The sequence below is a fragment of the Ailuropoda melanoleuca genome, chromosome 17 (assembly GCF_002007445.2).
Source record: "Ailuropoda melanoleuca isolate Jingjing chromosome 17, ASM200744v2, whole genome shotgun sequence".
NCBI lineage: Eukaryota > Metazoa > Chordata > Mammalia > Carnivora > Ursidae > Ailuropoda > Ailuropoda melanoleuca.
The window spans coordinates 39,987,693-40,003,987 of NC_048234.1; the positions used below are offsets into that span (position 1 = coordinate 39,987,693).

Here is a 16,295-nt window from a genome sequence, read left to right on the forward strand (position 1 = left end):
CCAGGGCTCCCCTTGTTACAGACTTACATTAAGTAAATCTGTAAGCTAGTCTCCTATATAAAAGAATAAAATAAAGATATTAATCTCTTATGATGTTTGTGGAAAGTATTGTTCCCAGTTTATAGTATGCCTTTTAATTTCGTATAATGTTTATGATCTATAGGAGATTTTAATTTTTATGTAGTCAAATCTGTCAAATTTCTCTTGGAGTCTTTTGCCGCTCTGAGATTCACCTGTTGTGTTCTAATACTTTTATTTAAGTTTTAGTTCAATTTTTGTAATTTAACTCTTAATCTGTTGGCAGTTTATTCTGGTTAGGGCTGTGAAATGAGTACTAAACTTTTTTTTTCTTCCCCAAATAGGAAACCAGTTGCTCCAAGATCATTTATTAGGTCATTGCTGTCTTGTAGTACCTCCTTTTTTAAAATTAAGTTTTTAATTTTAATTCCAGTATGGTTAGGATAACTGTTGTATTAATTTCAGGTGTACAGTCTAGTGATTCGGCAGTTCTGTTCATTACTTAGTGCTCATCTTGATAAGTATACTCTTTTGATTTGTGGTATCTCCTTTATCAGAAACTAAATTTATGCATGTACTGGAGTCTTCAGTGAGTGTTAACTTGATTTTCAAAGTCAAGACAAAACAAAACAAGTAATACATTAAAAAATGTTATTTTTAAAAATTGGTCACAAATACATGACTTCTTTACAAATGAGCAAAGGACAAGAAATGGCAAGAAAGTCTTCTTTTTGCTCCTAATTTCCAGCTACCCAGAAACTGCCCTCTCAAAGCAATCAAGGTGACCAATTTCTTTTGTGTATAGTATAGTTTTTCCTTTTTTGTTGCACAAATTATAACATGCTATACACATTGTTTTTGTATTTTGTTTCCTCCTGTAGAATAAATTTATCTTATAGCTAATTTCATATCTGAGCATAATAAAGAGCTTCCTCATTATTTTTATGACTAGAGTATTCCATAAATGGCTGTTTCACAATTTAGTTAACCGATAGCTCGACTTCGCTCAAAATCAAATAATAAATTTAATGGGCATCTACTTCTCTCATCTTCCCTCACCCACATTCCCCAGTTTTAATTAATACAGTTTGTGGCTTGGGACTGATATTGTTTTTATACTTTGTTTTTGTCTTATATCTTCTCTTCTAGGAATTACAATTACTGTTTTATATTTTCATTCAGTTTCAAATCGTATTTTTAATAAGTACTTAGACTTTCTTTATTTTTGAGCCCTTAAGTTTGAATCATCTCTCAGCTGGGAAATGGCTCATATATATATATATGTAATTTTAGGGGGAGGGAAGGGATAGAAGGAAAGGGGAAGAGAGAATCCCAAGCATCCTCCATGCCCGACATGGAGCCCAACATGGGGTTTGATCTCACAACCCTGAGATCATGACCTTAGCCAAAATCAAGAGTCAGACGCTCAACCAACTGAGCCACCAAGGCGCCCCAATATTTTTTTCCTAGAAGGGTGGATATGTGGTACATTTTCTGAGCCCTCCCATATTTAGGTTGGCTTTTTGTTATATTTAGTTATGAACAATCCTTGGCTAGGTGTAAAATTCTTAGGACTTTTTTCCCTGTTAAATTGATTGTAAATGTTTTCTTTATCATCCCTTAGTATTTCTGAGGAGAAATCCGATATCAATTTTTTAAAAATTTTTTGAAAGTAGTCTGATTTTCCTGCCTAGAGACTCATAGAACTTTTTTTCAATTTATGTAATTCAAAACTTCCTAGGATGTAGATAGTTGTGGGTACCATTTTAAAAAAATCAACTTTATTAAAATATAACTTATATCTGATAAAATGCACACAGTTTAAGTCTTGTTCATGAGGTTTGACAAATATATACACCTCTGTAATTAATCAGCACCCTTATGAAGATGCAGACTATGTTTGGTACCCTGGGAATTCCTTGTGCCTCTGCCATCTGTCCCTAACTCCATAGCAGTCAACCACTGACCTGAATGCTCTATCCGTAGATTACTTTTACCTCTCCTATGGATTCATACAAATGGAGTTATTCTCTGTGTACTTTTTTGTGTCAGGCTGCTTTGGCTTTACATGTTTGTGACATGCGTCCGTATTGTTATATGTGACAATAGTTTATTCTCTTTTTTAAAAAAAAATGATGGGGAGATTTAGCTGGCTCAGCCCGTGATTCTGATTTCAGGGTTGTAAGTTTGAGCCCCATGTTGGGGTAGAATATACTTAAAGTTTTTTTTTTTTTTAAATAAAGAAATTGATGAATAGTCACCTATTATATGAATAAACTGCAATTTTTGTTTTTTTGTTTTTTAATCTGCTCACCTTGAGGGACATTTGAGGGGTTTTTTGGCCATCACAGAAAATATGCTGTGGCTATTCATGTGTAAGTCTTTTTGTAGATATAGATTTTCATTTCTCTTGGGTAAATACCCAAGAGTGCAATTGCTGGATCATATATGTATATTTTAACTCTGTAAGTATCTGCCAAACTAGTTCCAAAGTGATGGAATCATGTTCTATTCCACCAGCAATGTATGAGAGTCTGGCTGCTGCGCATCCTTGCAAACACTTGGTGTTGTCAGTCCTTTTAATTTTAGCCCTCCAGCTGGGTGTAAAATACTATCTCCTTGTGGTTTTAATTTGCATTTTTCTGATGGCTAATGATGGTGAGCAACTTTTCATGTACTTCTTGTACATTCTTATATCTTCCTTTAGAAAGCATCTCTCAAGTCACTTGCTCATTTACTTAATGTGGGTTTTTAGGTTGCTTTATTATTAGATTGTATATACTTTATATATATACTGTACTTTATATACTCTAGATACAAGCCCTCTGTCAGATGTTTGCAAATATATTCTCCCAGTCTGTATGGCTTGCCTTTTCAGTTTTTACTTACACTCTGTAACACTGATTTTCTGAAGAGACATTTTGTTCTTTAGTAATTACATTACAGATTTAAGTTGTTACTGTAACAGTTTCTTGCAATCCTTCCTCATCTTTTTTATCTTGTTACTTTGTTGTCTTTTGATCTTACTGTTACACTGTCTCAGCCTGTTGTCTTCTCATAGCTTTTTACTATTTTTTCATAGAAGTTATGTCTTCTTGTATCATAATGGCACTGCTAGTTTCCTAAGCTCATTTTCGTTTCTGTGGTAAATTGATTTCTGAGGCTTGTTCTTCCTCTGAGTCCTTAGAACAATGTTTTCTTTGACCTTTATTTTGAAGGTGGTTGTTGTTGTTGTTGTTTTTTTAATATAGTGCTCATGGCTTTCCTCTCTGGTATATACCAACAGACAGGATAAAGTCTATGGATTTCCCTTCATTCCAGGCACTGCCCACTTGTGTGCTGCCTGAAACCCACTGTCTGTTCATCACATGAGAGGTTACTGAAGCAGACAGCTCCTTTATCCAGGCTCTGGTGTCTCCTTGTCAGTTGTCTAATGAAGTTCTGCTGGACTCACATAGGATATTTTTCTACCCTCCCTACTTGTTTCCGTGACATGCTGAATTGATTGAGTATATGAAACCCTACAGTCTCAAGGAGGTACTGATACCCTGAATCCTCCAGACTCCATTGCTGTCTGTTGTGGTTTACTTGTGATGACTACACCTCCCAGGATGCTATGTGGCTTTTTCTACCCCCACCTCACCAAGGCTGCGTACTTTCTCATTTATGATATGGCCCTGCAGTTCCAATGTAAAGGCTTGTGTTTAGCAGTGTTTCTCAAACTTGAGCATTATTTATCTTTTCAGAGGGGAAAAAAAAATCTCCTGATTCACTGGAATTTACTTAAATTATTTGTATTAGAATGATATTTTAGAAAGTATAAATATAAGACGAGGCATAAACTGTTACATATTATATGTATAAAATTACATATTATAATATAATAATATTATATATTAACTCTTACACATCTATAAAGCCAAAATAAAATATAAATTAAACATAGACCAAACTATTAAGTCAATAAAATTCAAATAAGCAACTCAATTTTAATGTAAAGATTAATATTTGGCTGAAATATAATTGCCCCTCACAATATGAATGTAGTGCTAACAGCTTCGTGAAGGTTCTGTTGAGATTCTGGTGGCTTGTCTACCCTGAGCCACGTGATGATCTTGTTCTCCACCACTTTTCTTTCATGTGTTGTAAAGCTTTTGTTTACGCAGCATACTGTGATGTCATCTAGCCTTTACTCACCCAAAAGAACATCCTTATGTTCTTTTCTCATTGTCTCTCAATAATTAAAGCAGCGCTGCATGTCCCTGCGCAGTCATACACTAATGGAGATGTGAGCTCTGAAATTGTTTGGTAGTGCTCAGTTATATCTGGATGATCCATCCTGCTTGCAAAATCTGGCCCACTGCCTGTTTTTGTAAATAAAGTTTTATTGGAACATGACCAATGCCTATGGCTGCTTTCATGCTGCAACGGCAGAGCTGAACTGTTGCAGTAAAGACTGTATGGCCTGCAAAGCCTAAAATATTTACTAACTAGCCCTTTACAGAAAAAAAGCCTTCTGACTCCTGTGGTATCTGTCAATTGTCTGTCTTATTTGAAGATTATTTAAAAAATTAACACAAGAACTGACATTAAAATTTTCATGGAAAATATTCATACTTGCACGACTACATCTGTGGATCTTTTTTTCAGAATTACCAATTCAGGGCCGCGTTGTAATGAAGCAGATGGTAATTGTGATTTGCCTACGTCCATAGCACTTACGCTTAACGTGATAGCATGGGCTTCCATTCACACTACTTACTCTGAGGCTATATCACGGAGCAGACTTTACCAATTCGAACAGAGGGAGGATTGAGCTAGACATAAAACTCTGTGCCTAATACTGCAGTTCCCCTACAGTCCCCAGCTGGGGTTTTTCAAAGGACAACTAGGAAAGAGTACTAACAGAGCTCTTTGCCAGACCCAAAATGGCTGCCCCGAGGATGGAGTAATGTCTCTAAATGTCTCTGCGCTCCTTAGAGAATAAGGGTATGTGGCTACAAGATGATACACTTCCTTTCCAAGTTACGTTTTCTAGATTGTAGATTGGTCTCCTAGGCCCTCCCTCTGTTGTGCACAATGCCCTTTAAAACGATGAGCTCTCCTTGAAAACACTAGCGGAAAAAACCGACCCACAAGTCACAGTTTCCATCACAATGACACATCAGCAAATGTTTAGCACATTTGCCATGCACCAGCTGATTTCCCGAAAGAAGCGAAGCACCTGGGAGCAGCGTAATGTAATGAGGCGGATACCAGCAGCAGAAATGACAGCAGCCCTTGGGCAGGGGACAGAAATCAGAAGAGGGACCTCCGAGTCCTTGCTACATGGGGAAGTCATTCCTCCTAGCTGTTCATAAAAAGAAGGCTAATGATTTAGATTGTAGCTTGATGACCATCATAAGAATTTTATTAGCTCAGAAGTCACCAATCTTTTTTTTTTTTTTTTTTTTTTTTTTTTTTTTTAGAAGGCTGTGTCAAAGCTATAAATTTAGATTGACTTTTTGGCTCCTTTATTATTTAACTTCTTTAGCATAATTTCGTTCAGACAGGCAGAAACGTTAGCCTGCGTGTTATCATCGGCCTGTATTCCCTGCCGGAATGTAGCTTGACTATTAAGCAGAGACCCCCACGCCCAAAAAAGTGCTTTGTATGTAACAGGTGCTTGATACTTGGTTGAATAAATGTGTTCTGTGTAATCAGATAGAAGTAATATGTTCATGGAAGGAGAATTCAAACGCACTACTGAATAGTAACAAAAATGATTTCGGGGTCATTTCTGTAGTTATGCTTCTGCTTAGAGTTTATGCCTCTTCTCTAGGTTCAATAGATTTTAAAAGAAAAAACTGGCATACTACATTCTTGTTTTTCCCTGTTTGGCAATCCTTTTGTTTAGTTTTATTTTATTTTTGCAGGGTCTAATTCATAGTGTATTCCTACTTCCTAGAAAAATAAAACATTCCACATATTTTTCATGGAAAGCCTCAAGTAAATGAACAAAACTAACTTAAGCTCCTTACAAATGTAAGAGAAGAAGCATATGAACAAGTGAAAGGTGTTAAAAACTATATGTGCCCTCACATAGTATCTGATTTCATTTTTCTGTGCAAAAGTAAGGAACTGTAGACATTACTTCATCCTGGGCAAAATGCTACTGTGGCCTGCCCAATAGACCAACTCTCTGACATACTCTCTTGACTTTGTGTGGGAAATTCCAGGAAAAAGCCAAGATTTCAGGGTCCAGACCCTCCTGTGTGCATTTGAAAGCCAACTTTCTTTCCTCTCGATGGCTCAAAATGAGCAATTCTATTTAGACTGCTCCCACAGTATGCAAGCAGGAATTACGTATAAGGAAATGGTAACGTAAAAGACATTTAGGAATGGTTATGATTAAGAGTTTTCACCACAAAGAGAGAATGCAAAGTAGAGAAAACTCCTTGTTTCTAGAACTGAGGAAACTTTATTCTGGGCTAGTACACATACATTATGTTTCAAGGGGTAGGAGTAGGAGTGAATGCATTCATCTTTTCTCTTTAGAAAGGTACTGGTGGTTGAGACAGTGTTCCGCTCTGTTACCTTCCTCATAAGGTCTCACGTCAGGCCCTGGCACTTCCCAAATCTTTGTCAGTTTGTGATTTGCTTTTGACCAGTTCTCGCTTGCCCTCCTCGTGCTGCACTTAACCATATTTGGCATCTGGGAGAGTCATCATGATTTCTTTTGGATAATGATTTTGGAGGCGCGTTCCAATTCTTTCTGCTGTGGATTTTTGTCTCGGGCTTGGCATTCATGGATTTTCTCCTGTGAGTAAAGTTTGAAAGTGTACCTGTGACCATCTGGAACAGTAGGATTTGGTGCCTGGTTTGCTGACCCACTTGGTACTTAAGGTTAAGGGGAACCAGGTAATCTGTGTCACAGGTCAGAATGGTGCATGAGATTTGGAAGAACAAGCCTGGTGCAGGTTTTCCTTTAGGGATTCATAAGCCATGAGGGAAAACCTCAAAACCTACAGAGGGAGGCGCTTGTGTTCTCAGTTCGGTAGGTGGCGCTCTTTCACCTGGTTCACAAGAATGATCTTGAAGGTCATTCTCTTCTGGGGCTCCTATGCCACAGGCGGTACCATGTTGCGGGGAAGGAAAGCCAAAGCCCTGCTGGGTGGCATTGGTGCTTGAGAAGCGGTGGCATGACTTGGCACATGACCCTGGTTCGGCAGTGCCGGCGCATACCAGTCCAGAGCATTCTTACTGTCTCCTTTGTTCTGGTGCCAGTTCCCGCCCTTGAGCAACAGCAGAGAAGAACTAACGAAAGACAGTCACGCCATGGGTTTCAAGAGAGTGGCACTAACTCCTAAAACCAGAACGTGGAGACTCAGCAACTAAAAAGTAGTGAAAGAGAAAGGGCTGAGGTTTGCTGAAAGACCCAAGCACTGGGCAAGGAAGCCAAGGGAGGAAGAGCAACCCAAACCGGGACCTTGCCCTCCTTTTCGTGTATCTATTATTATAAGAAATACACGAAATGTGTTAAAACATGCACATTGTGTATGGTGCGACTATCTATATACACTTATAAATACACATTTTCCTACATACACATGTTCCTATACATATTAAGCATCTTGAATTTGCGATAGAAAGATATTCCAAAATCATGAAATAGCTTCATGTATGGAGTGGTTTGGGTTGGAAACTCTGAAATTAAGAAGAATGGCGAGAGAAAGAGTCGGTGGTGAGGTAGGAAAAAAGCAGAGACTACAGAAGAATTGAGGAAAGAAATCTGATGTGTTCAGTAAAAGCATGTATCAATCTGATGTTTCCAAATGCTTCATGTTATTTGTCTAGCCTACAGTGCAAGAATTTAAAAGATAAAGTGAATGCTTTTAATAGGAAGAATTTAAGTGCCTGTTTTAATTTTCAGTGAAAACAATAACTCTTTACATACAGAAAATTGTGTGAGATGTTTAACTTTGCAAAGATAAATAATCTGCTTTTGCCCCTGTAGAAGCAGAGTGGGTTGTGGATGGTGTGGCAGTATTTTTACAATGTGTTTTGTGAGTATTGCTAAGACTCCCCTAGGAATAGGACAGTGGCTTTCCATACATTTTGTATTTAATTTACTATTTGTGAAATAGTTAAAAAATATATTAACATTTTTTTTCTTTTTATAAGAATGATGTTCCCAAATAATTAGCAAAGTTTTTCACAGGTTTGGCAGAAAAAGCCCTCTCCCCCTGCCATGGACTGATTCCATCATGTTCTACCTTTTTCCTCCTCAGTCTTCTCCCTTGTAAGATAGAATCTTCAAAACTATTCATAGGACAGTTTTGGGTTTTTTTTAATGTGATAAAAAGAAAATAATTAAGGCAATTGTTTTAACACTCTCTAGTTAGAAGAATTTTCAAAACTAAATTTTAAACTGCCTCTCATGATTTGAAAGGTGGCCCATTTCAAATCCCTAACCTACCTACAGAGAATACAATTATCTTGTGTTTTTTTTTTTTTGAAGAAAATTTCAGGCCTGTTTTGGACATGAATATGTCTATTCAGATCTTGTAGCAGCTGCTATTGTGATTTTAAGAACAATACTTGATATGATGTATCTGTCTTACTAGTGAGACAATCAGAGTGTAAGAATTTTCCACCCTAAATAAGCCCCAATTTGAGAAGGTGGCGTAGGGTGTTAAGGAACTTTCTGAGGAGGCCCAGAAGGGAGGCGAGATGGGTGGCTGCTCAAGCCTGCTCGGTGGTTAGGGAGTGCCACTTCCTCTGGGTCCCTTCCTACCTCCCCCCTCCCTGTTAGTCTTGCTAATGAATCCGGCCTGGCCGTGAAATCATCCAGTGGTGTGATGGGCTTCTGGCCTTTGCAGAGGAAAAACTCTGGGTTAATTCAAGTACAGTGTGTTCTCTTTGTTTTGCAGCTGGTGTAGCAAGGGAGTCTAGGGCAAGTGGATTGAATCAAAAAGGAAAATGAAGGCATTCACTGTCTATTTCATCGAGGATGGCTCATTTAAAGTAAACACCATTTAAATAGTCTCCAAATGGCCCATTCTATATGAAGTCATACAGGATGCCCCCTTTGGGCTGTCATTCTCCTTTAAATGGATCGCTTTGTATGTGTTGCGTTTTAATGCCATTCAACCTTAAACCCCATATGTGGGCCTCATCAGGCCACAGGCTTCGGTGCACATGTGGCAGCCATACCTTCAACATTCTTTGTCTCTGCCTCCAGACAGTCAGCCCAAGGAACAGGGGGAGGGAGTTGTAAAGACAACAGCAGTTAACATTTCTTCAACACTTATTATGTGCCAATTACTATGTCTAGTGATTTCTCTCTATATTATCTAATTTAATCCTCACATAATCCTAGGGGGCAGGTACTATGATTATTCCCTTATTACAGATGAGGAGATTGATGCATAGAGAGATTAAGCAATGTGCCCACACTGGTAAGTGTGGCTCCGGGAATTGAACCCCAGCAGTCAGATTCCAGAACTGGAGCTCAATCAATGGACGTATTCAGAAGAAATAAGCTCTCATCAATTCTCTTTGCAAATAGGCTTATCCCAAACAATAGATAATCCAGAAATTATTTCTCTTTGTCTTTGGAATGCATGCTCTGCTTTCTGGGGGCAGGAATTCCACCTCGTTATTTGCATTTTTCATTTGAGGATGAGGCCCCTTATTCACTGAGCACCTAGCTCCCTGTGGCAGTGGGCAGTCTTCATGCAAGATTGGGCTCAGTGGAATAATCCATTAACAGACAACCCATATGAGGCTTTCCTACCAGACATGCCCTCATAGTAAGAAACTAGTAAAAACCTCCCCCAGAGAACTGGAAGCATTCAGTTGTCACAGCAGTGGCTCCAACATTCACCTGGGGTTGGGCAAGAAGCCCAGGGCTGGAAGGCTTTGGGGAGCTTCTATGAAGGGTCCAACCAGGGTCTCTGGAAAGTGTGTTCCTAGCCAGTTCTTATTCGGCACAGCCCATTGATCCACCCCTGCTTAATCACTTGGTAGCCTAGAAAACTTTATTTGCAGTGGGAGCTTGAAGTATGAAACAGTTTATTCCAAATGAGCTCTACTAAGTGGAGGAACTTTAAGAATCTTAAAAAATGAAAAGTCTCAAGGGTAGAATAGAAGAAAATCTTCTTGAACATTTAAAATATAGGTTTGGGTGATGTTTTCAGTACATGCCTCCCCCCCATCCTTTCTTTCCATTGTTTAACTTCAGAGAAGAATACAAGGGAGCAGTGACAGTTATGAAATGTTTTTGCTGGACTTAACTGAGGTTCAGCTACCACTTTTGCTATCTTACTCCCAAACTTTAGGTCATTTAAGGTTTCCGCCTTAAAAAAACAAGAAAAGTAAAGAAAAGAAAAAAAACATTGATGTCATTCCTCTCCCCGCCACATCTCTTCATGGCTTCTAACGCTCTCCCCACATCCCCTCTAGGATACAGACATTCTGGTAAGGGCCCTGGGACAGGATGTGATTTGGGCACTCTCTGTGACCTGTGCAGCCATCTAACAGATACCCCTTATTCCATTAGCACTCTTCTCTCTGGAAAGTGGCTCCAGTTCCTGCTGTTTCCACAAGTGTCCTCTTGCCCATGTGCCAGGTGTATGGTACAAGGACTGGAGGGACAGCAAAAATCGGGCAACACTTTGATGCAAATTGTAGGGAGAAAGCCTGTTGTGTTCACGGTTTCATTCTTGTCCCTCCCCCTTTATTGAGACATAATTGACATATAACATTGTTTAGGGGATACAGCGTCATGATTTGATATGTGTATGTGTTGTGACATGATCACCACAGTAAAGTTAGTTAACACATCCGTCCCGTCATGTAATTGTATGTATTTTTCTGTTTTGGGATCTTTAAGATCTATGCTCTTAGCAACTTGCAAGTATACAATACGGTACAGTATTGTTAACTAGAGTCCCCTTGCTGTACGTTATATCCCCAGAACTTATTTATCACATAACTGGAAGTTTGTACCCTTTGACCCCCCTTTCCCCATTTCTCTGCCACCTCCCCTGCCCCCCAACTGCTGTCAGCTACCAATAATCTGTTTCTTTGAGTTTGATAGGTTTTTTAGATTCCACAAATATGTGAGATCATTCACTGTTTGTCTCTGTCTGACATATTTCACTTAGCATAATGCCTGCAGTGTCTATCCATGTTGTCCACGTGGCAGGATTTCCTTTCTTTATGGCCGAGTAGTGTTCCATTGTGCATATATACTGCACTTTCTTTATCCATTCTTCTGTTGATGGACACTTAGGTTGTTTCCATGTCTTGGCCATTGTGAATAATGTCGAAGTCGCTTTGAGAGGCATTGCTGGATTATATGGTAGTTTTATTTTTAATTTTTTGACACATGTCTATACTGTTTTCCATAGTGGCTGCACCAGTTTACATTCCCAGCAGTGGTGCCCAAGGGTTCCTTTGCTCCACATTCTCACCAGCACTTGTTGTTTCTTGTCTTTTTGATAGCAGCCATTCTGACAGGTGGAGGCAATATCTCTCTGTGGCTTTGATTTGCATTTCCCTGATGATGGGTGATATTGAGCACCTTTCGAGTACCTGTTGGCAATTTGAATATCTCCTCTGGTAAAATGTCTATTCGGGTTCTTTACTCATTTTTAATCATATTTTTGATATTGAGTTGTATGAGTTCTTTACATATTTTGGATATTAATTCTGTATCAGATATGTGGTTTGCAAATATTTTCTCCCATTCTGTAGGTTGCCCTTTCATTTTGTTGATTGTTTCTTTCTTTTTTTTTTTTTTATTTTATTTTTATTTATTCGACAGAGAGAGAGACAGCCAGCGAGAGAGGGAACACAAGCAGGGGGAGTGGGAGAGGAAGAAGCAGGCTCATAGCAGAAGAGCCTGATGTGGGGCTCGATCCCATAACGCCGGGATCACGCCCTGAGCTGAAGGCAGAGGCTTAACCGCTGTGCCACCCAGGCGCCCCGATTGTTTCTTTTTTTTGTTTTTGTTTTTGTTTTTGCTGTGCAGAAGCTTTTTAGTTTGGTTTGATGTTGTCCTGCATGTTTATTTTTGCTTTTGTTGCTCGTGCTTTTCATGTCATATCCAAAAAATCATTGCCAGTGTTTTATTCTGAAAAGGGTTTTCTAATAGGCTGGTGCCTCTTCCTTATCTCTAATTTGTCTCTTCCTTCTGAGGTATATTTTATCATTTTAATATTACCTCAGGACCAAAAATATTATTCTTTTTTTTCTTAAGATGAACTTTTAATTAATTGACTGATTATTTTTTTTATGCTAGAAATGTACATATTCAAAGAGTCAAATAGTTCCATTAGGTTTATTATACTTCTCCCCATAATAGCAATTTTCAGTACCTATACCGTATTTCTTCTGTTTCAGAAGTAACCATTTTCACCTCTTTTAGCTAATTATCTGATATATATGTCCATGTTGTTCAGTAAGATGCATGATTGTTCAGGGTTGATCTTCCCACTACGGCAGATAAGGATTTAGCTCTCCCCACCCTACCATCACGCACATACCCTCCCCTTCCCCAAATCCTATCTTCCCAATATACTTAATATCATAACCTTGATTAGATCAATATTTTTTATATTATTATACCTATGCTATTAAAAGCTGAGTCTTGTACAACTTTGATTACATTATTATTTCTGTACAACATGTTCGTTTTTCATGGAGTTAATCATCGTATTGTTTGTTTTTCCTATTTGCTTGGTTTTCTAAGTATTTACCAATCCCAGAGGCTTTGCAAGTTGTTTAAATCTTCTAAGATGCTCAAATCCATCAAGTTTTCTATCAATTTTCTCTTCCTGAAGCAGTCTCTCCCTGGGCTCTGGAAGGTGCTCTGAAGAGCAGGGTTGCCCTCTCTGCTGGGCGCAGAGCTGGCTCCTGGGATCGCCCTTCTCCATTATTCTACATGTTCCCTTTGCTTCTCTCTTGTATTGGCTTGTCTGCCTTCCTCTTGGTTTACTATATCTTTTTGAAGCATATTTTACATACTTAAGTAGCTTCCAGAGAATAGAATACGTGGGAGGTGAATTTTTCGTGAAACTGCATGTCTGAAAATGTCCTTATTATATGTGATTTTTTTTTCTTTCCTCTTTCTGGAAGCTTGTGGAATCTTGTTTTTGTCCCTAGGGTTCTAAATTTCATAACGACGTATCTCAGTGTGGATTGATTTGTATCCAGTGTCCTGGGTGTTATATGCCCTTTGAAGTTGGAAGCTCATGGTCCCTTAAATTTGGGGAAATTTTCTCAATTTTTTTTAACTGATGCTTTTCCCCCTTCTATTTTCTCTGTTGTCTTTTTCTGGAACTTCTATTACTTGGATATTGGACCTGCTGAGCTCGTTTCTATTTTTCCCTCTTTTTTTTTTCCCTTTTGCTCTACTTTCTTGAAGACTTCTCCAGCTTTATATTCCATCTCACACCTTTATTGAGTTTTTCTTTTCTTCTATTCATGTATTTCATTCTCTTTACTTTGAAATGCATCTTTTTAAATATTATACTATTCTTATTTCAGCATGGCAATACTCAGCTCTTAGTGGGTATGTGTTTGGTGTTCTTTGAAGTTTTCTCCTCCTTGCATGACCACTGACCTTCAACTTGCTTGTTTCTGTTTGTTTTGGTCTCTCAGTGTCACAGCAGGGGCTTTCTAGAGGTCCTGGACCTTGCTTGCTTTGTCTGCAGGCATTTAGGAAGGGGGGAGCTAAAATACTGATTGGAAGCTCTGAATGCCTTGTAGGGCTTCTCAACTGTGAGCTTTGGCTTCTCAACTCCTGATCATAGGACACCTCCGACATGAGTCTCCTTAGTTGTCGTCTCTTGGGCTGTTCAGCGTTTTTCATTCCTCTGCCTGGAGGGTAAAAGCCTGATTGCCTGCGTTCTGGGAACCAAATAAGAGAAGAAATGGCTGAGGGTCTCAGCATCTGATATGCATATGTTCATCTAATCCCATTCATTTGCTGTTTTTCCCCTTCCTCTCCCTCACTCCGCCCCCAGTCTAGAGGCCCTCTCTTTTACTCTCTGTAGAAAATGAATCTCCAGTTATTTGCTGGGGCTTTGGGGGATGGGAAAATAGCCCACATTAGGGGTAGAGAGTACTTAAAAATAAAAATATCAAAAAAGATCCCTTTACTATCCTTTAATTGGATTGGGGGGGGGGAAGCAAACATAGCGTCATGTGTGCAGCCTTCCATTTGTACCTGAAAGCCTCACCATGGCTGTTTATTTATTGATACCCAAGTGACTAAAGCTTTAAAAGGGAAATTCAGTGGCCCATGGTAAACGCTGCAAAATATCCTTCAGAGAAAGAATGGCCAGACCACAGCCCTTTGATTAAGAGAATTCAGTTAGTCAAGATTTTTCTTTTAAACTGAGGCTGTTCAGAAGATTTAGCTCTTCACCCACAACTCCTTTCCTCTTCTTTCATCTGCACCCCTCCCCCACCCTCTCATGGTGTTGCCCAGTCCAAAGTGAAGTTCTTTTGGGGCAACCTCGGGGAGGCATCAGGTTGCAGGGGATGAGGTAGTGAAGGGAAGGTAGAAAAACGAGGGAGGTGAGCTCAGGGCAGCACGTCCTGTGGGATCCATGTCACGCTTTTATCAAGACTGCTGGGACTGTGTCTGCCCCCTTCTCGCTGGCTGGGGATCACAGCAGCAGTTCTCTTTAAAGCCATGGCTTTCTTTTAAGCTCAGTAGAAGCTACACACATCACTGGACCGGCTCCAACATCGCCAGATTTGGTTGTCTCTTTAAAGAGGAGCATGCCTTCAGCTTCTTAGCTGTGGAGAGAGGGATGTTAAATGTGGCCGCTCTGACTCCAGGAACAGGATGACCTTGCAAGCAAGCTTGAGAGCATGGCTGCCTCTGTGATGGGTTTCCAGTAGTTCTGAGCCTGCCCTTCTATATTCCTTCTTCAGATATCTCCTCTAGTGACTTCAGAACTTGATGTCATGTCATATTTATTCAAACTTGATATCATATTTTCCCCTTATGTTTAAATCTTTGTTTCCTATTTAAAATTTTGTTTTTCATTGGAGGAGTTCTGTAATGTATTTCTTTGGATCTGAGTTGGTAGAGTTTCAGGGAATAATAAGTAATGACCCCTCCACCTTCCTGAGTTCAGAATTAGTTGAGAGACAAAGAAGACAAGCATAGGGAGATAAAAATCTAACCTTTATTATTGATTTTTACTGGTAAAACATTTTGAAAAATGTCATGTTAGGTCTGCTGGCCAATATGGGCATGTTACTATTTTGACCCTATATTTGACATCTTATCCACTCACTGACCAAATTGGACAATCATAGGCCACTCCATGAGTGTCTGACTATCTAAAACTTTTAACAAGAATGAGAGGAATAGCTCCTGCAAAGGAGTTAGCGAGGGGCTGAAAGAGAGCTAGAGGGATTCGTGTAATGGAAGTTTCCTCCGTGGAACATGAGGAGGGGAGAATTGTGTTCTGTAACGTGCGGTGATATCAGTTTCCCTAAAGGCACGCCATCGATTTATAGCAGATGCTCAGGGAAAAAAAATACTGTATTAGATCAGGTTATATGACACATTCAGATTTCAGAAACATTAAAAGCATTTTCCCATCTTAGAAGTCAGGAAGGATAGTATTATAAGCTATCAATCATTTGTTCTTTTGGTAAACACCTTCACTACGAATGGCCTGAGTGGCGTGCATACCCTCGGGTGGGGCGGGGAGCCCCTGATGAAATTCCAGGCCTGTTACAAACTAACCCTAACCCTAACCCTGAACCTCTCTAGGCCTGGTTTACATCTGCTCCGTGAGGAATGAGGGACCAGCCCAACACATGAACAGATAAAAAGGATGAGGGATAAACCTAAGCTTCCACAGCCAATAAGTTTCAGAGTTGGGACTAAAACCCAGGTATCTTCCTCTCCTGGTCTCATTGTTGTCTACCATATTTATTTCAGACTGATTCTTAAATTGAATGCATACAAAACAATTTAGCACTACAGAAGTGAGCATTCATTTGTTCATCCAACAGAGCATCTTCTTTTATGCCAGAACTGTGCTAGGCAATAAGTGTGAAGATAACATGTTCTTGGTTGGCCTGGGTGGCTCCGTCGTTAAGAATCTGCCTTCGGTTTAGGTCATGATCCCAGGTTCTGGGATTGAGCCCCGCATCGGGCTCCCTGCTCAGCAGAGGGCCTCCTTCTCCCTCTCCCTCTGCCTGCTGCTCCCCCTGCTTGTGCTCTCTCTCTCTCTGTCAAATAAATAAATAGATAAAAT

At 39.5% G+C, this 16,295-nt stretch overlaps 1 protein-coding gene across 25 annotated transcripts in view; it reads left to right on the forward strand.

Annotated features, from left to right (window-relative positions):
• AOPEP (aminopeptidase O (putative)) overlaps window positions 1-16,295 on the forward strand; it is a 324,976-nt gene that overhangs the window by 47,132 nt on the left and 261,549 nt on the right. The window lies entirely within an intron of this gene.